Here is a 26,725-nt window from a genome sequence, read left to right on the forward strand (position 1 = left end):
TAAATCCAAGGAACTAAATTGAACTCCAGAGTTATAGTTTTTAATTTTGAACTTGTAGTATGGAACTAAATTCTGAAACTGAAGTCTGAAACTAAATGGTAAACTTGAAGTTAAGTTCAGAGTTCATGTTCTGCATCCCGTCCAAAATGCAGTTCCCGAACCCAGTATTCAAAAGCTGAATGCGGCTTATAAGGTTTTCAGTGGCATGTGCAACAGTTCGAATATAAGATCATGATAAGAACAGAATATTCTTTGATTATTCGAATTTCAACTACAAATAAACAAAAATTCATTGGAGAATAAACATTCCTATGTATTTTGACAGCTTCATTCGAAAACATCATCGTTTGTACAACAGCACCATCTACATGTTGAACTGTCGTTAGAAGGCCAGAGAGTTCCGAATGTTTTAAAATTCCTCTTCAAAGTGAATGTTGACCGGTGGATTATTAGCCGTTATAAAAAATGCGACAGTTACAATCCAACTTACACTCTGGGGAAATAATTTTTAATTGGTCCGAAAGTACTAAAAATGTTGTGGTTTTTCCTTAGTGTAGGGAAATTTCTTGCTGAAAATAAACTCATTGGAAATTTTCTTGCTAGTAATCTGAAAAACTGTCAGTCAGTCGTGGTCGCGGTACCAACAGCGCAGAAACAAAATCAATACAGAGCCGTGAGTTCACTTTCGCAAGTGTTCCGTTCCGCGTAGGGCTGCTGGCTGTGTGTTTGCTGTAGAGGCGAGAAACGTCGCGGACGAACCAACCAACCAACCAACCATCTGCGAAAAAGACGATCGGTTTCGTTTGACGAGACGAGTGCGAGCAAGGCGAAGAGTGGCAGGCAGTGCAGAAACGAAAAGCGATATCTTGGGGCGATTGTGAAGTGCGGAAAAGTTACTTTCTGCGGATAATTCGGGCCAACAGAACCAATCCAACCCAGCGGCATTGCAATCGTTAATGTGGCCAACAGTGACTTTCAGTGCAGTTCGCTCCCGGTGCGTCGGTAAAGGTGGCGTTTTTATTTTCGCGGCTGGTCCATTGAAAAAAAAAGTAGTGAAAAGTGACGAACGCGAATAAGAAAAAAAAAGACGTCGACGGCGGTCCACGACGGAAGGAACGGCGAAAAAAGTGACTAGGCTTAGCTGACTATCGGAACTCGAATCGAAGTAAGGGAACGGCTGCCAAGTCCCGTTTTCGTTGTTTAGTTAACCAATTTCACCGAACACCGAAAACAACGGATTCGGCAGTGACACACGGCGTTATCGGAGTTTTTTTTTGTGTGTGTTGTGCAGTGATCCAAGGAAAAAAAAAGGTTGAGTATTCCGTCAAGTGGATGGAATTTTTTTTTCCGTTCTGAGTGCGGTTAGAAGGTTCAAAGGGCGAAGAAGGCTGCCTTTTTCTTATTGAGAAGCTAGTGGAAGTGTCTTGAGAGGGTTATTTCAGCGAGTTCAGTTGTCGGATCGTTTCCTTCCCGTGTCTACAATCAATAATATTCTCATGTCGGTTCGGCTCTGAACGAATGTGAAGTGGAATTCCGTCAGTCTGAACGACCGAATCGGTGGTACAGTGACAGCGCACGAATAGGATAAATGTTTGCGGCTCTCATAAATACATCGTCTAAATGGTAAGCGGATAAGGAACGTCATAATTGCTCATATGTATATTCAATAGCTATTTTTGAACAGTTTCAAGAATATAGATTGACGGATTGCACGGCATAAAAGAGTCATAGGATCGGTGTGTAGAGATTTGCATGAGTAACTCACCAACACTCAAATCGGGTTTTTCTGAGTTACTACGCTGAAATTTTGTGAATGCATGCATCGGTACTAGGGGTGGTCATTTTGGATAGGAAAATTGATTTTAATATTTCCAATTCAAATTTCCCCTATAAATTCGCGTTAGTATTGGGATTTTTAACGTTTTGAAATATAATAAAAAAGCTAATATTATTTGTGTGCAGAAGTTACCAAAAATATGCCGCAGTGTTATGTAATGCCAAGCTGGACAATTTGAATGTAGGCTTATATTCCCAGCACAATTTGATCTAAAAATATTGAAGACTCATTTATTAAGTTAAAATAATTATTCATAGAAGAGAAGGTGATCGTTCTAATGTCAATCGAAAATCGATTGGTTACGGATTTCGGTCGAAGAAGTGAAGCAAACCGTATCAGGCACAATTAATCTCTTATCGGGGTGTTCCGTCTGCTGATGCTGATGGAAGAAGTTGTAGTCATTCCATTGGCAAAATATCGTCGAATAAGAAATTACTAATCGGTTCCCTTACCTAAGAATCGAGAGTGAGCACCATGGTGGCAGTACCTGTCAACAAATCGTCACTCACGATGAAGAATGTGTCATCTCGCGACCGACCGACCGCAATACCGGACTTGACAGCAGCAGTAAGAACAACAACAATCAGTTGATAGAGAGAGAGCGATAGCAACAACTGGGCGAAAATCGGACTCGAGAACAGAATCACTCAAACGTACATTCAGTTTGGTTGTTGTAACTCAGCTCAAGAAGTGATACTCTTGAAAATGTTCTCACGCAAATTGATACAGCGGGAGAATGTGCAATGCTCTCCGCCATTTTGGTTTTTTTTTATTTACATATTTTTGTCATAAGCATCGATGCAATATCATTCATATTGTTTTCCTTTTAATCAAGTCTTTTGAATCAAAATCGTCAACGATGAATGTTTTCCAATCGTAACAATGCAGAAGGTGTATTTTATTGTTAGTATTTGTACTTAAGGAAGGCCGTCAGTGAGTAGTTGTGAGTGACCGAAAGGAGACGATGAGTGATCTTTGAAAATTGAGAGCGACGATGGACTCAAATTTGCTGCGAACAGGGTTCCTATAACCGAATTCGTTGGCACCGGTTTAACTTTTCTGCGGTATCTGTTGACAGACGACTGAGACCGCCCTCGATTTTGTTGACAGGTTGTTACTTTAAAAAAGCAGTACAAAGCGTTGCCCTACAATTTTATTGACATGAACGGTGAATTGATGTGAAGTGTACTTTTATTGATGTGAACGGTGAAAGTGAATAAAATATTCTGGTGAAATCTTTGAATTATAAACATGAAAAAACAAGCAAAACATTAAAAGTATTCGAATGTTTAGCTAATATTTTGTTCAATATCCGGCTTTGTAAGATAAGGATTTGGATTTCTTGACATAAGAAATCAACTCCATGTCGCATTTGTTGTAAAGAAAAATACCGTTTAGCAAATTATATAAAAGTTTTTCTTACACTTTGAGGCAAAAATATCAGCTATCTCACCGAATCACTATGTTAAGCTTCTGATTAGCAATTACTCATTATTTTCAACGCTTTGGTGGATGGTTGAATGCATTTTAGGCATTAGGTGTCAAGTTCATACTTATTTGTAACGAAAATCTAAGTTTCTTGTTAGCGGCTGCTGTTCTTCAATCAGTAACAAACATTGACCAACGAAATGGACCAGTTTCGAAACTAATTAAGAAATTTTCCCTCTTCCACTTCGTCGCTTTAGGTGGCGGCGCTATAAAATTTTTAACGCACCCAGTTGTCCCGGAACCGAATTTAGGATCCAGATGAAGTTCAGGAATTTTAATTGGGATTATAAGACCTTCTACTTAAACCTAAGTTCATGAAAATCTCTGAAAAAAAGAGTATGAGTTTCATTTTGGAGTGTTTAAATACTATTTTCGATACTTCCAGATTCGGAAATCGGGAACCAGGATAGCCGAGGTTAGTTTGATAGGCCGTCTACTAACAATGACTAACGCGAGTAGAATAGTTTTGAGCCCAGTGAAGAATTTTTTTTCACGTTTTTGGCTTCGGAGCCCTGTAATTTTGGAGCCGAAATTCTAAAGAATTGTTTGGGATCATAAGACCTTTAATTTGAACATAAGTTCGTGAAAATCGGTTACGCTATATCCGAGGAAAGTGAGTAAGTAAGCAGCTTCGGTGTTGGTTTTCGTTTTCTTTATGGCGTGTTGAACATAGTCCGCTGTGTGCTTTGTGTGTAAAGCGATTTTTGTTTTCTTCGTACCGGTGCGTACTGGTTTTGTATCGTCTTTTATATGGCGGTTTGAAAGCTTTGAAACTCACAGTAACTTTAAAGACAATATGAGCTTTAATTCAAATCAAGATTGGTGCAAATCCGTTCAAGCATCGCTAAGAAATAGAAATCAGTTCAATTTTTGGAGTTTTTTTTTCGCCACTTTCGGTGCTTTCGGGACGGGAGAAGGAGGGATCAATAGTTCCGAATTCAGTTTTTATGCTTACAAACTAACAAATTCTGCAAATCTGAAGAATTTATCAGATAGTTTTACGGGATTTGTATCTGTTTCCGACAATGGTTGGTGAAAAAATACTCATCAAATTAGTAATTCCAGAACCGGAATCGGATGCGGATAAAATGTTCTAAAATTTTTTAGGAAACTATAAAACTTTACATTTGAATCTTAGTTTGTGAAAACCGGTTAGGCCGTTTCTGAGAAAATTGAATGTACACGACGCTCACTGCAAAAGTGAGTTATTGACAGAGATATCAGTTCTGCAGATTTGTTTGTAAATCTGCAAATTTCGTATATAGTCGTTAAAAAATCGAGTTTTCCAGTGCAGACTTTTAAGAATCGAGTTTTCCGCAGACTTTTGTCAAAACTTAGACTTTTGAAGTTGTCGCGACATTTTTTCGGATTTACTGACTTTTGCAACCCTGTCTGAAGATATTTCAAATTTTTACCTGGCATCTCTGGTTACAGAGATAGCTGGCGCCTGACGCCCTTCGTTTCTCAACCAGGCATGATTTCCCTATGGCCATAGTGAAAATGAGTCACTAATAGTACTCAAGTTATTTTCAATAGAAAATAAATTGTACCAAAACAAAAACATTGCCATTTGGGCAGGTATGTATTTTTACAATCTTTCATCATATATTGATTATCGAAAATTTTTTCCGTTTTTTTTTAAAATTTGTGTTGAGCTTCTTGTAATTTTCCGGATTTTAAATAATTGAAATTAACGTTGAAAAGGCCTAAACAGTTCCATTTAGACTTTTTTCTTGTACAGGGTGATTTTTTAAGAGCTTGAGAACTTTTTTAAACAATAAAACGCATAAAATTTGCAAAATCTCATCGGTTCTTTATTTTAAACGTTAGATTGGTACATGACATTTACTTTTTGATGATAATTTCATTTAAATGTTGACCGCGGCTGCGTCTTAGGTGGTCCATTCGGAAAATCCGCTTTTTTATCGACAAATTTTGTTCAGCGATGAGGCTCATTTCTGGTTGAATGGCTACGTAAATAAGCAAAATTGCCGCATTTGGAGTGAAGAGCAACCAGAAGCCGTTCAAGAACTGCCCATGCATCCCGAAAAATGCACTGTTTGGTGTGGTTTGTACGCTGGTGGAATCATTGGACCGTATTTTTTCAAAGATGCTGTTGGACGCAACGTTACAGTGAATGGCGATCGCTATCGTTCGATGCTAACAAACTTTTTGTTGCCAAAAATGGAAGAACTGAACTTGGTTGACATGTGGTTTCAACAAGATGGCGCTACATGCCACACAGCTCGCGATTCTATGGCCATTTTGAGGGAAAACTTCGGAGAACAATTCATCTCAAGAAATGGACCGGTAAGTTGGCCACGAAGATCATGCGATTTGACGCCTTTAGACTATTTTTTGTGGGGCTACGTCAAGTCTAAAGTCTACAGAAATAAGCCAGTAACTATTCCAGCTTTGGAAGACAACATTTCCGAAGAAATTCGGGCTATTCCGGCCGAAATGCTCGAAAAAGTTGCCCAAAATTGGACTTTCCGAATGGACCACCTAAGACGCAGCCGCGGTCAACATTTAAAAGAAATTATCTTCAAAAAGTAAATGTCATGTACCAATCTAACGTTAAAAATAAGGAACCGATGAGATTTTGCAAATTCTATGCGTTTTATTGTTTAAAAAAGTTCTCAAGCTCTTAAAAAATCACCCTATATTAGGAATATCTTTTCATATAAGTATTGTAAAAGTAAGCTGCATCAAGTTGCATACTTCGTTTCGGCACAAGGTTTTATCTTAGGTAAAAAAGATAAAACGTTGTATAAGCTTGACAGGAAAGAATAAACCTTTGCATTACCTTTAACAAAAAAAAGGGATTTTATATTTTGTATAATTATTCCAAACAAAGTATGCATAAAAATAACTCGAATAAGTTATGATTAAAAAACTTTTAGGGGGGTTTCCGTAAAAGTTGCTTCGTATATCCGAAACGGTGCGACCTAAGCTATTGGTATTTTCGACAAAGTAAATTATTGATGTGGAACACATCTTTGTTTTCGATATTGGGGTGAAAATTAGAAATTCAAGGGTAAATACTAGTAAAAATGTGGTCTGCATTTGAACACTTAGGGCTCAGTCAGTTCATTTTCTATCAGTTTATTGATTGGAAATATTTCTACGTATTGATTTGAATGTACATGTATTTTCAATTATATATTATTGAAATGTTTATTAATAGCTAGCAGTGGCCTATTTTATCTGCTAAAAATATTCGACCTACCGGATTTCCCTAACGTAGACGACGGTTTTAAGGAGTAAGCGATATATCAATGGGAAAGCATCACTCTGTTTGGTCAATTGATGCAAAAGCGAGGCTGCAGGAAGCACGTGAATCTATAAATATAAGCGAAATTATAGCTAACGTTTCAGTCCTACGCGTAGCATGCCAGAGGCAGGTTGTTGCTAGACAGTAAGACAGAAAACGCCATAAAATGATTTGAAACTTTAATTGGTATGCTCTAATCTTGTGTCATGCGAGTTCGGATGAAATTCCATGTTATGTCGTTTTCGCCTGAGAAATTTCCAACTACCCCAGGGTAAATTTTGAATGCTTAAGATTTATTCCAAATTTATCTAAGATGAACTCGATTAATAATGAGAAAAAGTTTTTGGCTTCAACCGAAATCGCAGAATGGTGGAGAAACTTAACGCTATAAAAATAACTGCTTGCATACAAAACTTGAACACAAGCTTGGCGAAGAGAAGCTTAAATATCGAAATCCGTATCGCAAGTATGTGCAAAGATATAATTGCATACATTTGGGATATTGGTGTAATTTCGTTGGCTATAAAACGAATACAAATCAAGACAAACAATGTTCGATGTTGGTTCCTAATCAAGATCAATCTAAGCAGACTATTGTGCAATTTCGGATTCAAAAGTGTGACGATTGATTGAACTGTTTGATTGAAAAGGTCGATCATTAGAAATTTTGGTTACCTTGTTCCACATCAATGGCTCCGAACAACTTCTTGGGGTTGATCCTTGAAGTTTTTTCAATAACTCTAGAAGTTTTTGTCAAATTATTTATATATTTGTATATAATTTCTCAAAAGCAACTATATGCAATGGTTTGGCAGTTGTAAAGATAAAAATATTTTGTGATTTTACGTCTTTTTTCATGCACATATTTGGAGCAGGTAATTGAACATACAGTTACTTTACAATTTCAATATAATTTAATCGCAAAATTAAGCGATTATTGAAAGATACAGTTATACGACGCTCCGTTTATGTGCATCCATAAAGGCGTCAATTTACACAATTTTTATTCTTAGTATTTACTTAAAGTCACTGAGAATTCGATTGGAATCCTTTTTAAATCAAAAACCGTTTGTTCAACCGGTCATCTCCCGAAGATGATATCCCTATCCCGATATTGAACGATTGACATTTGCGTTGAGAACCAACCAGCAAACAACAAATAAATACGAAATGAGTGAGCGGAGAGAGCCGGCAATGAACACCCTGTTCGGTGAGTGATGATTAGAGCCAGTCTCGGCTCGACGGCAATCGGAATTAGAAGCCAGCAGTAGTAGCAGAGAACGACGGGAATTTTCTCGTTCGGTCGGTCGAACGGTCAAATCCGGGTTGGTGTGGTGTGAAAATCCGGAAAAAGCACCATCCATCTTAGAACTTGTTCCCGACGGATGTTCGCATCTCGTCCGGAACGCGAAGAACTTGGCAGTTGACGTTTTTGTTTTCTAATGGCCCCTGTGCCCTAGCCTGGGTCATCTGGTGAAAGTGAGAAACTCTGTTGTCCAGCGGCAGGTTAATTTTCCTGCTCGTCGAGGAACGTGGCCACCGTGACGGTTTCGGTTAGTTTTAACTTGATCAATCATTACCTCCTAGTGGATTCGTGAAAATCGTTAGAATATTCGATTTGATGTGTATCTAACAGCCCTACCTAGTGATGCAATTATGAATAAATTTTGACGTTTCCAATGCTTTGCATCGCAGTCGGAAAAGGCTATCGGATCGGATTTGAAGGTTCGCAATGAACGTCTGAAGGTGAGGGTCTATGGAAAGAGACTTATTCTAGACTTCTGATGCGTGGAAACCCGCAGTTTTCAGTAGATAATGAAAGGTCTCGAACTTTTTTTTTTTCATTTCCCATCCCATCATTAGTAGTGTGTGATGTCTTGCATCTGTCAAGTCCTTCTTTGATACGTGAGTTTACCGTGCTCTTCTTGCTGCCGTTCTTTTTCTGTCGTCTCCAATGAAGAAAAAACCTCAGCTTTACGTGCTTTTCGGTTGAAGCGGCTGAATGTGTGCGTGTGTACTAGCTCGGCACTCGCATCCACTGTTGACAACTGCTCTCCGGCAAGCAATCTCAAGTGGGTAGTGATCTGTGTTGGTGAGCGCACTTGTGGATCTCATTTCTTACCCATCAACATAATCAAGAGTGGTCGGCTTTGTGTATGTGTGTGCGAAAGCCAGCTTCACGATGACAGCATTTTTAGTAAACATTGGATCTAGCTTCTTTTCCGCACCAAACCGAACGAACGAACGTTCCTATTTAAAAACGGTAAACGTCAAATCCATACTGTACCAGCTTACCCATACTTATGCAATCGCGTATTTAATTATCGGAATTCCGATTGATTTTCTGCTTATCGCACCGAGGGATTGTTGACTAATTTTGGTGCTAAACAAATGGTGCCTCCGCTCCGCTCGAGGATCGTATGATACGTGTTATGTGACTGCCCGTGTGTGATGAGGTGTGTTTGGGGCAGAAAATTTAATTGACTTACTTGTTTAAATGAGTGTATTGTGCTCTCATCCACATTGTTGGTGCACGTCGTGCCGTATTGTTATTGTGCCATGCAGTAGAGATAAAAAGAAACTGATCTCGTTTGCGAAAGCGAAACCGGTGGGTGATTCGAGCACATTTATAACTATGAATTGTGGCGAAATAGTTTGTTTCTTAGGTTACGATTTAATTAATTTAGACGTCAAATGAATCAAACCAAACCTGCTTGTTATGGCAGTTTGACTGTTTGTTTACTGTTTTTACTGTAAATCTTTTTGTTGGAATCTTCTGCTCCATTGTTTCACCGACTGCGGCGAACTTATAGTTCGTTATTCATCGACTCGAATGATTCAACAGAACAATAAATTGCAAAATATAAACAAACGATGAATTTCGATGCTCTGAATTACAGCAGCACACGGTCGGCTAGCACAGATTGTTGCTAAATATAAGCGACCATCCGCATCGTGATGCTGCCAATGTCTTTTCATGATGTGCAGGACTTATTTATTGTCACCAGCTGTGCTTCGGCACGTGACATTGAAAACCCCCGCAAGCGGCGTTTTGCGATGATGACGATGACGACGATGGCAACGATGCCGACGTAGTCGGCAAGACGGCGTGACAAAAACCACAGGCGGGCAAGGGCAACTGAACGACTGACAAAATGTACTGAGCAGTTGTTGAGTTCTCGTGCAGCATTCGGAGCATCTCGTGGCCTGTGTAGGGTATCCGTCCCTATAGTCCCTGTTGTTTCGAAGGTTTGTCTGTGTAGATCTGAATTGACTTTTCAAAGAAAATTAAAAAAAAATCCGTGGACACGCTTCTGATAGTCAAATTTTTCAGCATACCATTTTAACCTCATTGTGGTTGTCCACCGGGGAAACAGTAGCTATCAATATGCATCCCGCCCGGTGAACCGACCACAACAGGTTAAAAGCCGGGGCTATTAAAACGATAATAGAAATAGGGAATAAAACGATAATAAAAATACACTGTTTGTTTATTAGTTTATGAGCCGACGGAATCAACGGAGAAAAGACACCGTTTGTTTCAATTAGGACGGTACCACATGCCACACGGTAACCAGGCACAAATAGAGTCATTGATAAGTGAAGCCGTGTGGCATCCGGCGGAATTATTTTTTACCAAGAATTGATCCACTGGTTTCCTGTTCCATGTCGTAAAAGGCCACAAAAATAGGAACTCCTAAGTCAAGGTGTATTTCCGTGCCGATGGCTGAATGGCTGCAGGAGGTTAAACAATGCAGTCGTGAACGGAATATCTTGGGGTTTTCCCTTACTGTGTTAAGCGAAGCTCTGGCACAGTGGACGACTTCTTTCTTCGCAGCTCGTGGAATTTAAATGATTAAAACATTTAAAAAAATCCTTACATGGTTCGCTATAGACGATTCTAATATATATATTTTGGTTTCTTGTAGTTGTTGTACGGTTAGTGCTATATTTATATATACTTGGTTTCTTGTAGTTGTTGTACGGTTAGTGCTGGAGGTGGAATGTTCGTTACTCTAATTGATAATGGTTAGAGTGGCACAAATCAATCTTCAGCATAAACGTACAGCAACTATGAATCTATCCAGACTTCTGCAAGAAGGTAAAGCTACTATAGCTTTGGTTCAAGAACCATATTTCCAAAAGGGAAACTACTACGTTGGAAATTTGTTAAACCCAGTCTTTGTTACCTTCAACAAGACCGGTATGACTAATCCACGTGAAATGCCTCGAGCATGCATACTTGCAAATAGTGCTCTCGATGTTTCTCTCATATCGGAGCTCACAACTCGGGATATTTGTGCTATCACAGTTGGTATGACTATTGATGGCATAGATAGGAAATATGTCTATTGTTCGGCATATTTACCGCATAACCAACCTTCGCCAAGCGATGACTTCAAAAAGGTTGTATCATACTGCTGCAAGAGTGATTTACCGCTTGTAATCGGCAGTGACTTCAATGCTCACCATATCATTTGGGGCAGCACAGATATAAATTCGAGAGGCTCTGATATGATGGAATTTGTGAGCAGTACAAACCTGCACATAGTCAATGCAGGAAACCGTCCAACTTTTGCGAGAGCTGGAAGAGAGGAGGTTTTGGACGTAACTCTCTGCTCTGATAGAATTGCGCATGAGTTGGTGAATTGGCTCGTCTCCGATGAGCTCGAACCTTCGTTGTCTGATCATAAGTACAGCTTCTTTGATCATTCAAACGTTAAATTTGATATCATCACATATCGTAATCCCAAATCTACAAACTGAGACCTCTATGAAGAGGGCTTGGCGACTAGATTTTACGGGTACCAACCAACAATTGAAACCCCAATTGATTTGGAAAATGTTGTCGACGAGACAAATTCACTCATAGTTGCAGCATATGAAGAGGCTTGTCCACTTCGGATTGTGCGAGCTACTAGAGGAACTCCTTGGTGGAATGCTGAACTTGCTAGACTAAGGAAACTATGCAGAAGAGCTTGGAACCACCGACGCAGAGATGGGTCGGAGGCATTCGTGTCGGCTCGAAGGGCTTACAAAAATGCTCTTCGATCGTCTGAGCGAAGTGGTTGGAAAAGCCTCTGCACAAATGTCTCTAGTCTCAACGAGGCTAGCAGATTAAATAAGTTACTTTCGAAGTCCAAGGACTTTAATGTCAGTTTCTTAAGAACTTCAGATGGTGAACACTTGTCTGATGAAGGTGATGTACTTCACTATCTTTTTAACACTCACTTTCCAGGTTGTATGGATCCATCACCGACAGCTCTTCCCGAGACTTTTTCAGGTAGTTACGATTCTTGGGCCCTTGCTCGAAGCGTTGTGACGATTGAATCGGTCAAATGGGCAGTTGAGAGTTTTGCTCCGTACAAGTATCCTGGAAAGGATGGAGTTTTCCCAGTGTTACTGCAGAAAGGGTATGCACATTTCAAACATGTTTTGAAGAAAATACTTTTAGTCTTGCGACTGGATATATTCCAAGAGCCTGGCAGGAAATAATTATCAAATTTATTCCCAAAGGCGGTTGCGACACTTATGAGGAAGCGAAGAGTTTCAGGCCTATCAGTCTTAGCTAATTTCTTCTTAAAACAGTGGAACGCATAGTCGATCACTATATCAGGAATGTTAGTTTGGGCGTGCATCCGCTACATGGAATGCAACATCCTAACAGCGTGGAAATTCCACTACAACCCTGTTACATGATGTTGTGTACAACATTGAAAAAGCTTTCTCACAAAAGCAATCTTGCTTGGGAGTTTTCCTAGATATTGAAGGTGCCTTTGATAACGTGTCTTTCAATTCAATTCTGGAAGCAGCCCGTGGTCATGGCATACCTTCAAGTATCACAAATTGGATACACGCAATGCTTAGCAATCGACTTCTTTGTTCATCGCTTCGGCAAGCAGAGATTAAAAAGCTGAGTGTCTGTGGGTGTCCTCAAGGTGGTGTACTATCCCCACTTTTATGGAACCTAGTCGCTGATGGTTTGTTAAGGAAACTTAATAACCTTGGATTTCCGACTTATGGTTTTGCCGACGATTATCATATATTGATGACCGGTATAAGCATTAACACTCTCTTTGATTTAATGCAACAAGCCCTGCGATCTGTTGAACAATGGTGTTGTCAGGTTGGATTATCTGTAAATCCGGACAAAACATCAATGGTGCTTTTCACTCATCGTAGGATAATCACAGAAGCTCGTCCGTTGCAGTTCTTTGGTTCAGAGGTCACTGTGGTCGATCAAGTTAAATACGTCGGGGTTATTCTTGACTCAAACCTGAATTGGTCTGCTCACATTGACATCAGGATTAAAAGAGCTTGCATGGCTTTCGGCCAATGCAGACGAGCTTTTGGAAAATCATGGGGACTCAGACCCAGATATATGCATTGGATCTACACAACTATTGTTAGACCAATTTTAGCATATGGATGTCTTGTATGGTGGCAGAGAGGGGAAGTCGCGACAGTTCAGTCAAAGCTAAATCATCTCCAAAGGATGGTCCTAATGGCGATGACAGGAGCATTCACGACAACTCCTACTGCTGCTCTAGAGGCGCTACTGTGCATTAAACCACTACATGTGTACCTAAAACAAGAAGCATTATCTTGTGCATACCGTCTTAAGGTTACAGGGCTTTGGAACAGTAACCCGTTAGATTATGCTACCAGCCACACTCGCTTGTGGTCTCAAATGGTTACCTGGGATGAGTATTTACTCGCTCCTAGTGACCTAACTCTCACATGCAGTTTTCCTTTCAAAACATTCAATGTGAGCTACCCTCTTCGTGAGGAATGGTTGTCTGGTTGTCTGGAACGACAACTTGATGAACACATAGTTTGTTATACGGACGGTTCTCTGTTGAATGGTCGTGCTGGTGCTGGTGTCTACTGTCGTGAAATGAGGCTGGAGCAGTCTCATTCACTTGGTAGATACTGTACTGTGTTCCAAGCAATTCTGTGTGGAGTACAATCGGCACTTCAACAGAGGATCTGTGGTAAACGTATTTATTTTTGTTCCGACAGTAAGGCAGCCTTAAAAGCACTCATTTCGAATGACTCACGGTCGAATCTAGTGATCGCATGTCGAACTCAAATTGAAGACCTCAGCATTTCAAATGCTGTTTACTTCTTATGGGTACCCGGCCATTCTGGTATTACTGGAAATGAATGGGCTGATGAGTTGGCTAGAGCTGGTGCAACGAATGATTTCGTTGGTCCTGAACCAGCTTTACCACTTTCAACTAGTTGGATAAAGCACAAGATTCGTTCTTGGGCTGCATCCAAACATGCCAGCTACTGGCGCAGCTCGCAAACTTGCGCTCAGACAAAAGCATTTCTACCAGATTTAAATCTGAAAATGTCAAAGTGTCTACTGCATTTCTCCAAGCATCATTGCAGTATTCTGGTCAGAGCTCTGTCTGGACATTGCAAACTCAATTATCACATGGCTACTATTCAACGTGCTGAGTATTATTCGTGTGATTTGTGTGAATGCGATTATGGTACTTCATATCATCTGATATGTAACTGTCCCGCATTGACGCAGCTACGTATCCGGGTTTTTGGTTCTCCATACATGGTTGAGTCTGTGTATGCGGAGCTAAAATTGAAGGATATTCTCTCGTTTCTCACCCAATGTGGTAAGGAGCTATAGTCAGAAGGGTTCATCGTTCTTCCTGGAGTGAATGAATCCCTTCTGTACTTAAATGTACCTTAAATAGGGTTTAGCAGATTGTTTGGCATCCTTTGGGGGGTACCGAATTTACTTCTGCTCGTACATACTGCGAATCGTTCTGCATTCTTCCGGGAGTGCAGAATGGTGTCGCTTTTGAAAGATCTCTAAATCCTCTCGGGGGTTGAAGGTTTTATTAACAGCAGACTGTTCGGGACCTCGTAGAGGTTCAGAATTTACTTCTGCTTCCACTAAATGTGATCCTCAGCAGATTGTTCAGCATCCCTTAGAGGTGCAGAATTTACTTCTGCTTTTATGTGTTTTTGTGTCGTCAATTTTTCCCATCCTCCTAGTCCAACCCTTACCATTTCCTTTCAATCCTTTCCTCTTATATATCGGGAAAATGATGCTAAAAACAAATTGATGGCAAGGCACAAATCTCCAAATATCAAGAGGAACGTGCCATTTGAGCCAATTTGTTCTGATTCCTGATGAAAACGTCAATCAGGAATACTTTGTTCATAAGCTATCTTTTTATATTGGTTTGTGATTTTCTCTAGTATGCAGACCATGAGACTCTATAACCACACTAAACCATTAATAGTTCCATAAATGATCATAGAGAATTATCATAAATCATCATAGAGAATTTTAAAAAAACGTGTAGGTCATATTACTACATGGTTGAATGAACCGAATGTCACAATGCCGATATCCAGCTTCCGGAAGTACCGACAATAATAATCAAATATGAAAAAATGGAGCTCACTTCACTTTCTCACATATGATTGAATAGATTTTCACTAACTGTAGCAGAAATCGTCAAAACTATTTTCGGAACTTTTTTGAATTGTAGTATTTTGGGGAATTTCTGCTGTTAATATACAGTAGAAAATGAAAATGAGATTACCCCACTAGGTGGATTAAAAAAGGTGGATATGATGATCTAGTTCAAAAGTGTCATTGCTGAAATGGAGTGTTGCCGAATATGCGAAAAAAGCGCTGAAGCACGCTAATTAATTTGAATGAATTTGTGTCAAAATTTAAACCAATTTTTTCAAAAATCATTCAGATGAAAAAAAAAGTATTGATAATTTGCCTGAACAACGAAATCGTATGAATGTGTTCCCCCCTGTTTGCTTCCCTACAGTGATAATATAAAAAGTATTCTTTTCAGTTTACTTACAATATACCACAATGAGCCAAGAATCGGAATAGCTAAACAGTTGTCGAGTCACCCCGCAAAAGGCCACCACCGCCACCGCCGCCACTCTTTGATGCAGTAACGTCTCGCTGTGTACGGTCAGCTTTCCTCCACCCCCGCGCGTATTAACCTGCACACTCTTTCAATCAGTCAGGGGTCACCAACGCGATGACGTTCACGACGACGACGACGACGGGGGTGAAAATAACAAACAACGAGAAGCTGCAAAAAAAAACCTTTCATTGTTACGCTTGGTTGAATTGGCTTGGCTTGGCTTTAGCGTTTCGCTGGTCGGTTTCTCATTTGGCTACCTCCTCCCTCACATCACGGTGCGTCACGATTTTTGCTACGGTTTTTTTTCTCTGCTATCCTGACTCTGATCTCTCTGAGACCAACCGGCTGAGGAGGTCGATGAAAATATTTATGCAATGTTACACCCGCGCGGTTTAAGGAAAAAAAACCCGAACTTTTTGTCTGCTGATTCGGCCCAGTTCTGGGTGAATGCCACGCCATGGCACGGATGGCAGAAGTGTAACGGAACTAGGGTACAATTAAACGACGACTGACCCCTGGATCCGCGACAGACTGTTTCGATTGTCTCAAGAATCTCATTTTTTAACTCTGTAACACAGTAACAGTATTAACGTTGATTGCCGGTATTGGTTCGTTTTTTTGCGGTTTTGACAAACTGCACCTTTTACTGCACGCACTCTTTCTCTCTGTCTCTTTCTAATGTGGTCCACATGATGTAAAGAAAACAAAACCTTAAAAGCGGTCCTCTGTTGTTTGTTTTTTTTTTGTTGTTGTTGTGATGGTTTCAAATCAACCAACGTACAAAAAACAGACGAAACTCTCAAATTACGCCATTTTAGTTCGAGTTATTGTTTCGGTCTCTGGCTAACAACCGTTTCGGTCAATTGGCATTACGTTAGACGGTCAGCCAAGTGTCACGTTTTTTTTTCGAATCTGTGATCTGACCTAACAAAATCACGCTGTTGTTGTCTTTTAATCAGACCTGTTTAAGCTTATTGTCTTTATTTTTAGAATCTACCTACAGACAGACGCTCTCACCCTTTTCCTCTGCTGTGGGTGCATGAAAAAATAAAACATCCTCCGACGAGAATAAAAGGAATTGTTTGTAGTATTTTTAAAATCTGCTCATTCCTGCGGCCTGTTACATAATCAGACCACGCCACGCACACAAGCTCACTCGCTCGCTCGGTCAGTTTCTCGTTTGTGACGGTGAACGTCATCAGTTCTGCTGACCGACTGGATGTGTTTGCCATCAATGGTCGTTCGATCGGTCAGTTCAATCCGAAAACACAGTTCAGATGCCAATGAATTTAATTAAATTTTTGTTCGCTGATGTTGACGAATAAAAAGGCTGGTGACACCCTCCGAACGAGTGATGGTTCCATCAGACAGAGGTTGCGAATGTGGTTCTGATTTGCTGGATCAAAGTAAATTAGTATCGATAGAATCTCTAAACTAACGACTTGTCCTGTAGGTTTTTGGAGTCTGTTCAAATAAATTATTTTTCTATTACGGGTACAACGAGCCCTTCGTCAGCATGTGCCGCATATTCATCCATTATTTCAATTCATTCGACTTTATTCTATCATGAAGTGTTGTCAAGAAATTGTTCCTAGGGTTACTATCTAATTAGTTTTAGTTTTAGCTAGTTTAGAAATATTATGTTTAAGAAAAATGTATCAGTTGGATGATTGTAATCTATTGATACAAAAGAAAAGGAGGTTTTATGCCTGTTAGAGAGGTAAGGTTTTTCCCTACTTCAAAGAAACAAGATGATCCGTGCTATGGAACTCTGCACGTAGTTGTTGACTAAACTTCACAGTTACGGTGGGAAAGGTGTGAAGTTATGGTTAAGTTATTCTTTATTCGTGAGTATCGAAAAAAAACAAATTTAATCCACCTACTGTGATGCCTTTCTTACATTAGGGTACAGTGTTCGGTTACCGGCACTTTTTTTATTTCAAGCGCATAACTTCTGACTAAGTGCACATTATGCGAACATCTATACATCAATGGAAAGCTGAAGTCCCTAGCTAACAACTGATTAAGAAACTAAGTTGATTCATTTGATTGACAACAAAAAATTTCCATTTAGTAAAGCGATAAATTTTGGCTATTTCGAAAAAGGTGTTCGGTTACCGGCTCCCCAAGAAATTTCTCTAAAAATGGAAAAACATATGTAAAGATTGCAGTTATTAAAAGAAAAAACAGAATTGCTGATACTATAAAAAAAATCAGAAAAATAATTTCCAGTTTGCTTTCACATCTCATCCAAGTCAGTCGATAAAACAAAACCGCTTTCGTTCGGGACAGAAGAAACCAAGTACAGTATTGTGTAGTGAACAATAGAACGACCTCGACATGAGTAAACCAAACGAACAAAAGCTACCGCCGACACAAAATAATACAATTGTTGTTGACTTCAGGCAGTGCAAAATTCGACCTTCGATACGAGAACTTGAAGGTTTGATTAAGGAACAAATGCATCTTGACATTAAACGTGTGCATTCACTTCAATGCAATAAGATAAATAATGTTGTTTATATCCAGTTTTAAAAAGAGTTGGATGCAATTCAATTCGACAAAGACAATAACAATGTGCACTATGTGGAGCACGAGAACATTGAGTGCAACATTCCAGTATATATATGGAAAATTGTGCTATAGAAGTGCGTGTGCATGATCTTCCCTCAAGCGTCACCGATTCATATATTCGCAAAACTATGTCCCAATACGGAAAGATTCTCTCTATCGAAAATGAAAAGTGGAAGAACTTTGCCCGCGGTATTCTAAATGGCGTACGTTTGTTACGCATGCGCTTGAAGACGCCTATACCTTCTTATGTGACTTTCGGTCAGGATACAAGAATCCCGTACAAATCACTTGTTACCTATGACAGTCAGATGGCCACATGTCAATATTGCCAAAAAGCTGTTCACCACGGTAAGCCATGTGATAAACTGGACAAGGAGACAACTACACCAAAGGACAACGGTGCTTCCTTCACACTAACCCCAAGCAACCCCAGTACACCTGTGACAGTCACCAACAACAGTGAAGTATCCCCTTCAACGAAACCATCCAACGTAACCCCTATAGAACAAAGTACACCAGCTGCAGTTAACAGCTTACCATCTAACCAACCAGCAACTGCAAACAATGTACAACAAGGCGCATCTACAGCAACTAGCATCGAAATCAACAACAATACCACGGCAATGGATGACGAGACGAACCACGAACAAACTGCCCCTCAATCCTCGCAGGAGGGAAATGGAAGCTCCTCTCCCCCTAGAAAAAGGGTGACAACGAGATCCACCCAAAAAAATATTTAAAAAATCGGCTCAATCGGCCACGTAAAGCTTGTACGCAAATAGGCCTGAATAAAAATATCTATTAAATAAGAAAATTAATTTGACTTTCGCGCAATTAAAAGCAAAAAGCACAAACGTCAGCTTGTTTCGGTATTCGGCACAAAAAGAACGTGCTGCTATTGCACACACATGACATTTGTCGGAATGACGCTATCTGCTCTCTGTCAAAAGTTACGGTGGGGTGCCGGCAACCGAACACCTTCCCCTACTTACAATCGCAGATATATTACTGTGGTATTCCTTAATCTGTTGGAAAGTGAGTGAGTTTTGGAGATTTTGATCCCTTTTTTCCAGTACTCCCGGAACTAGACTGCGAATTCTTCTATAAAAGAAAACTATTGTTTTTCCATTTTTTTTTTATCTTGTAATTCCAAAACCGGAAGTCAGGTCCATATGAAAATCAAAAAAATTTTGTGGGGCAATATTCATCCTTATTCTGAATAACGACGTATTGATTATTCGATCGTATTTCATTTGTATTCCTAATAACGCTAGCAAAATTTAAGTTAGCTAGGATTCCATCGAACCACCACGGATCGAAAAATCAATTCGTCGTTTTTCAGAATAAGGGTGATTGTCTTTCATTTGAACCCAAGTTCGTTGAAATCGGTTCAGCCATCTCGGTGAAAAGTGAGAGCAAATTTTGTGCGGTTTTTCACCACATGTAATTCCGGAACCGGAAACCAGATCCATACGAAAATTAAAAAAAAAATCTATTCAACAATGGTTTGTTTTTATTTTTTGATTTGGCTCAAATTTTGCATAAGCGTTTTCTATGGCCAAACAAAATTTGCCATTTTAACTCTACAGGGTCCGGCACTCGAAGTGTAACCAATTAAAAAGGCCATAAATTCAGTTTGGAAAATTACTTTTACTTAATTCAAAGTACAAAATGTGTAAAAATAATACAAAATTCAGAATCAATTCACTTTTGCTCGATATGACCACCTTTTGCCTTGACTATGGCCTTGAGACGGTCAAAAAACGAATCGCAAGCTGCCCGAATGTGACTTGCAAGTGTATTTTGGCCCACTCGCGGACAATAACTTTTTTCAGCGCCTCGAGACTGGTGTATCTTTTAGTTCGGACTTTGCTCTCCAAAATGGCCCAAAGAGAATAATCCATTGGATTCGCATCTGGTGAATTCGAGAGCCATTGTGTGGACGTGATGAAGTTCGGAACGTTGTTTTTCAGCCATTCTTGGTTCACTCGAGCTTTGTGAGACGGTGCCGAGTCCTGCTGAAACGTCCATGGTCTGCCACCGAAAGTTTTGTCTGCCCACGGCTTCAAAGCAACCTCCAGAATACTTTCCCGATAATATGTCGCATTTACCTTGACGCCAGGCTCGATGAAAACGATTGGAGAGCGCCCATCTGCGGTTACAGCGGCCCAAACCATAATCTGTTGCGGGTGCTGCCTCCTGGTGGCCAATCGATGACTCAAATCCTCGTATGAACGGTCGGTCAAGTAAACCCTATCGTTTTGAGAGTTTACGAATTGCTCAATTGGAAAAATTTTCTCGTCAGAAAATACAATGTTCGGAAATTGATCGCTTTCGGCAAAACGAAGCAACTCCTCCGCTCTCTCAAGTCATCAAGTCAAGGCAAAAGGTGGTCATATCGAGCAAAAGTGAATTGATTCTGAATTTTGTATTATTTTTACACATTTTGTACTTTGAATTAAGTAAAAGTAATTTTCCAAACTGAATTTATGGCCTTTTTAATTGGTTACACTTCGAGTGCCGGACCTGTAATATGTATCGCAGAAACGGTAGGTCCGATCGATTTGGTATCCTCTGCAATGTTTTAGGTAATTATAAACATAATTATGTAAAACAATTTAGCGGTGTTGAAAAATTAACACTTAAAATTCAAATATCTTAAAAGACGTATTTTTGAGTTTTTGGTATGTTGTAGCTGAAGTCCAAAATAAAGTACTGTAAAATGTTTAGAATGGTAGAATAATATTTGAAAAAGTAACATATTTTCAGAAAATGTTTTTTTTTTAAAGTCTAAAAATATTATTTTTATATTTTTCAACTAAATTTATGTAAGAATGCCAAATTTACAATAAAAAAGATACTAATCAAAATTTTACTATATTCTACCGTTCTCGAGATAAGGTAGTTTGAAAAAACAATACGAGAAATTTTTATTTTTGTTCCGATTTTGAATCTTGTTAACTTAGAAAAAAATATTCTTGGAACAGTAGATAAATTATTAAACGAAAGCTAGTATTGATTCTATGATATGTTTAATTTTCTGATATTAAAATTTGTAACCCCTACGTTTTTATGTGATTTTTGAATTTTTTGTTTTCTTTGGTGGTTGATTAAAGTCGAAACTGCGATGTTTCACGAAAAAGTTTCGCTGTAAAACCATCCAAAGTAACAAAAAACGAAAAGAAAAACGTTGGAGTTGGTTACAGAGTGGGTGCAAAATTTAAAAAAAATGGTTAAGCAGTCTTCCGAATCGTACACGTATAATTAATACTAAAGTAAACATTAACAAGACTATAAAATAACTTACAATTTACCATTGATTCCAAAACTAACATGAGAAGTGACTAAGAAACAATCGTTTGATTACATTTCGAGATACGTGGAATTCGAAGACATTATATAAGTTATCGACTAAACGGCACATACTAGTAAATGGTTCAAGGTAACGGACAAGTACACAATATAATACCTTAAGGCAGTGTACATTGACAAAGTTACGCGAAAAATAAATCCTGAAAGCTTGGAAGCCTTGGAAAATTTATAATCAATGTCGTTTTCGAAGTATAACTTGGCAACAAGAATAATTCCTAAGTTCTTTACAAACGATTCGCGGTCCAGCACTTTACCCGTAAGTTTGTAGTCGTATCTTATAAACGAGTGTTTGTGAGAGAAAGAAATAACAGATCATTTTGAGGCGTGTAATGCCATTCTGTTGATTTGACACCAATTGACGAATGAATCAAGCTGTGATTGTAAAAATATTGTGTCTTCTTGAAATTTAACCTGGTGATATAGCTTGAAACCTTCAGCAAAGGTCAGTTTACAGCATTTCAGCGAAAAATGGTGATCATTGAAGTATAGTAAAAATATAAATGGTCCCAAATGACTGCCCTGAGTTACTCCAGAGCCAACGGTGAAAGGTGTCGTCGTGCAGTCTCCAATTTTTACAGACATTTTGCAACCAGTTAAGCGCAACGATTGGGCATAAATCCATGCTGAGTTTCGAAAATGTAGTTACTGCAATTGTGAGTGATAAAATCCAGGACAATAATTTCGATCCAGGCTTGCGATGATGCGATATATTTTAGAATACACAGTAAAGATCATTCATGAATAGCATGAAAACTAGTAGTTAAAGATGGCTGTCTTGTTTCGCCTCGTGAAGAACAAAAAAAAATCTTATTAATGTTTCTCAAAGCTACTTCAATGTGTAAGTTATTTCGGCGATTCCCGATCTCAGGATCCGCAAGTAGCGGTCGAAAACTCCGAAATGAAAGTCATCGATTTCTTAGCGATGGCTTGATATATTCGAACAAATAAGCGCAAGAAGACCGTGGTAGTTCGAGGCCAAATCGGATGAAATGGAAGGTGGTCAGGGAAAAAAATGTGAACCCTAAAACATTGATTTCTGTTAGGTTTGCGATGCTCTTATGTACCGGTGTGTGGTCGTTTTTTTTCGGTGTTCAGTTGCTTTATTAATGCACACTAATATTCTCTGTCGGTAGTTTTATTTCAGTTTTTCGAGGTAGTTCATGAAACGTATACCATGACAAACCCAGAAAACCGATGTCATGACATTGTTCGACCCATTGAGCTTCGCTAGGAACACTCCTGCCGACTTGAGTACATTCTAGGAGTTCATTCTGTTCTCTGGTGTGTAATAATAGATTCGTCAACAGTTACCAACCGACACCAACAGTCCAACCGAATCTGCATCTGCATAGCCAAACCTGCTTCGCGTTCATCTTTCTAGTCCCAAAAAGGCATGCGTAGCATCCAACGACAGGAGATTATTTTCCATCTGCAGAATCTTACTCAAACTATACGGATACGTGCCTGCTTTGCTAATTGGACATGATCAATTTTACCAAAAACCCCTGAATGACTACTCTATGCTTACGGTCATAAAACCGTAACTTAGTTTACTTCTGGAAGGTCAGTGAATGCACATGGCATTTACAATACGTCTGCTCAGCGGTTTAAGTTAAACCGCGAGGTGGCATTAGCAGCTCAACATAAACTGCTAATGCACTGATGAGTCGCGGACGAAACGTTGGAAAATGAAATTTTATTGTGTTGCTAATTTATTTTCTAACTGACATCGATTTAATCCACTAGTTTGATATATCCTGTGACTTTGATAGTTTTATAGATTATAAATCCATCAAGAAATACATTTCTGTATAATTCACTCTTCGATTGAATATCGAACCCAAACAGCCAATGTCTTTTCGGACAATAATACTTTCAATTCGTAGCATAATTGTATAATACCAAACTGTTGTTTGCTCACGAAAACCGAATGAACGTCGAAGATTTTATCAGTGTTTCGTTTTCAGGGTGCATTGCCTTCTTCTTTCGTGGCAAAATTTGGGTCACTGAGTCCATTGAAAGGAGAAAACATGCGCACGCTGCTTGCGTGTAAGCAAGCGCATAATTGGAGATAAATAATTGAACCAGCCAGTCAGCGAAGGCTGCTTGATGGATATCGAATTGTTGCTGTTTTTGTTGTTGTTGTTGTTATTACTGTGGTCGTTTGCTGTTACCTTATCTTCAGCAAAGACACTTGAGCTGGTTTTGTTTTATTAATCATATTTATGGGTGTTGAATCACTTGATTTCTATTTGCCCTGACTGGTTTTTTTTGTTATTTCGGTGCTTCCGAAAGAAAGTTTTTATGCAATTTCAATTTAGCCATTGAGAAATAGTTTCTTGTGTAGGTCAATCGTTGTTCCAGTTGTCCGGTATAAACAAGTTTGGCATAATTCGAAACTGATATCGATTTATAGAATGAATAACGTTTCCATAATCTCTACTCGTGAATACCGAGAACGATGTTCTATCGAAATCTCGACTGGATCCGTTTCATCGTACAATGAAAGTCGTCGAAAGGTCGATAGAAAGAAAAGGTTTAAAATCGGCAAACTCGATTCGATTATCTGATCTCTGATTACGTGTGAACCACCATCGGGCTGATAACTCCCATTAGCCCGCATACTCACGCATACTAATCAGACAGAGCTGCTAGTCTTCCTTCATCATCTGAATCGTTTTATTTTCTTCTTCTTCTTTCTACAAGGTGCTTCCCGCGAGAGAGAAAAAAACGCTTGTACCCCTTTAAGGTTCACATACATACTGCCGCAGCACCGGGCACAGTGAGTGACTACGATCTAATCAATCAAAATGATAACGCCCTGTGCCATGTAATCAGCATGGGTAAAATTAGTTTTATAGAGCACTATTATTAATCTCTCAGTGAGTGAGCTACCTTGCGTGTTGTTGTACAAGGCAAAGATGGTTTTTAACGAGCAGGGTTGTCATTTGAGAAACAATTAGACGGTTCGATTAGTCTTAGGAGATGATGTAGTAAATTTGCTAGTTTCTGTAATTTGTTAGTTGATTCATCTACTAGAGAAAGTTCAGTGATCTTTTATTAAATTCCACCGGTTTAACTTCTCAATTACAATGAAACGATGAATGTCAATCCAAACAATAGATTTCATCGAAATTGAATCCCAAAAAGTAGACAGAAAAGCTGACAAATGATATTGGCACTTCCACTCTCTCTAATCGATGTTGTTGTTTTTCGAATTCCTAATAGAGAACGTTTTTTTTTTCAATCCGAAAGCTTTCGTGATCTAGCTATAGTTTCGTCATGAACGCGTCATTTTTCCTTGCCATTCAATGTGTCATCTTTTTTCGTTTAATTCCGCATTTCTAAACGAGTTAAGTTAAAAAAAACTGTTCTAATCCATCTAGTGGTGTAATTTTGCCTTTCTCATATTACTCATAACATCATAAATATTACGGTAGAATTCGCAAAAACAACTGTTCATTGAATAGAAATAGGAAAGTTTGTTCGGACTTAATCTAACAAAATCTACAAATCCTGTTTACCCTGTAGTTCCGGGACCGGAAGTAGTACCCGCAACAAATTTAGGAATTCCGCATGAAACTGTAAGACTTTTTTTCCTTTAAATCTATAAGTTTGGGAAAGAAGATTTGGCCATCTTGAAGAAAAGTGAGTAAGAGTCTTTTTGCAGTTTTTGATCCCTATTTCCAATTCTTCCGAATACGGATTAATATGACCGAAATAGTCGAACTTTGTTCGTTTGCCAGTAACAAATATGACCTAAAAATTGAAACAGTTTTGAACCTAGTTAAATTTTTTATCAACCGCAGCACCGACTTTTACCAATATCACACACTAGTAGCAGACATCCGTAACCGTTTCGTTTTCTTTCTAGCGTGTACAAAATAGAACAAAGCACGCATCGTTCGTTCTGTGTTTTCTTCTTCCACGTTGCACGTACCGGTGTTGTACGTATTGTCATTCCGTATTGTCATTCTATATGGCGATTTGAAAACTATGACACTCATCGCCCTGTAACTGCGGAACCGGAAGTCGAATGGGGATGAAATTTCACAGTAGCTTTAAAAACAATATGAGCTTTAATTCAAATCAAGATTTCTGAAAATCGGTTAAAGTATCATAGGGAAATCGAAGTAAGTTCGATTTTTGGAATCTTTTTTCATCACTTTCGGTGCTTTCGGGACAGAAAATGGGGGTACCAGTAGTGCCGAATTATGTTTTTATGCTTACAAACTAACAAACTCGGCAAACCAGAAGAATTTTTCAGACAGTTTTATGGGAATTGTACCTAAAAAAATATCACTAGCCCAAATATAATTAACAATTTTCGGCATGCTGATTTTTTTTTATCCAATAAGTGAAAAGTAGGAGGAAATACTCTATTTTGCGATCGAGCGCGAAGTGCAGTAAAAGTGTTACGGGTTCTATGGGAAAGTTGGCCCATGTCTCGTCCAACGATTTTTCAGGGGTCTAACAGAAGTTTTGAATCAATCAGGGAGCATAAGAGTTTTCTCAGTTGTTATCAAGAACAGCACAATGAAAGCGAACTTGAATCCTAGTAGTGTTCTGGAACTGAATTCTGAACCTGACTTCGAGTCCAGGATTCTTTTTTTTTGTATAATTTATTTATACCCGGCTTTGAGGCCAGGATTCTAGTTCGGCACTGAATTTTGAACTTGAATACTAACTGACGGACCTCTGGACCTGAATTCTGATCTGCAGCTGAATTCTTGTTACAGAATTTTGGTTCAGGATTAAATTTTCAATCTCGGAGCCAGAATTCAGCTCCGAAACTCAGTTCTAGAATCCAGATTCGGAGTTTTGTTTAAAAAATCCCCATAATCTAGCTGCTAAATTATACTTTAATTAATTATTAACCTGCATTCTGGAACTAAATCCTGAACCAATTCTGGAATTCATTTTAAAACTGAATTTTGAAAATACAATTTGTATCACCAAACAAAGGTTAACAGATGTCACGCGCGTCTTGATTGTTTATTATTTTCACTTTATTATTTACCACGAAAAATGGTTAATTGGTTATATTGGTTGATCTGGGCAGCCGGCTACCGAGAAAATAAATATTAATATATCATACAAACAAACAAGTTTATTTCTACTATTTATTCAATATACCGATCTATGTCATCTCTGTTACTAACATTGTAATATTGACTGATGTTCGCAATAGTTGATTTTTGTCATTCAATTTATAGTCTTGAAAGACAAGCAATAACATGGAAGAAGAGA

General features: G+C 38.9%; 1 protein-coding gene across 5 annotated transcripts in view; it reads left to right on the forward strand.

Moving 5' to 3' along the window:
* The first annotated feature begins 696 nt into the window (after positions 1-696).
* LOC131437058 (serine/threonine-protein phosphatase 2A 56 kDa regulatory subunit epsilon isoform) overlaps positions 697-26,725 on the forward strand; it is a 94,958-nt gene continuing 68,929 nt past the window's right edge. For 2 of the 5 annotated variants that reach the window (XM_058606130.1, XM_058606147.1), the window contains exon 1: positions 7,832-8,152. The gene's annotated coding sequence lies outside the window, so the exon portion shown is untranslated. Of the gene's footprint in view, positions 1,312-1,334; positions 1,624-7,831; positions 8,346-26,725 lie in introns of those variants that run through there. The other 3 variants (XM_058606113.1, XM_058606121.1, XM_058606138.1) reach the window with 3 other exon arrangements.

The sequence above is a fragment of the Malaya genurostris genome, chromosome 1 (genome assembly GCF_030247185.1).
Source record: "Malaya genurostris strain Urasoe2022 chromosome 1, Malgen_1.1, whole genome shotgun sequence".
NCBI classification, from domain to species: Eukaryota; Metazoa; Arthropoda; class Insecta; order Diptera; family Culicidae; genus Malaya; species Malaya genurostris.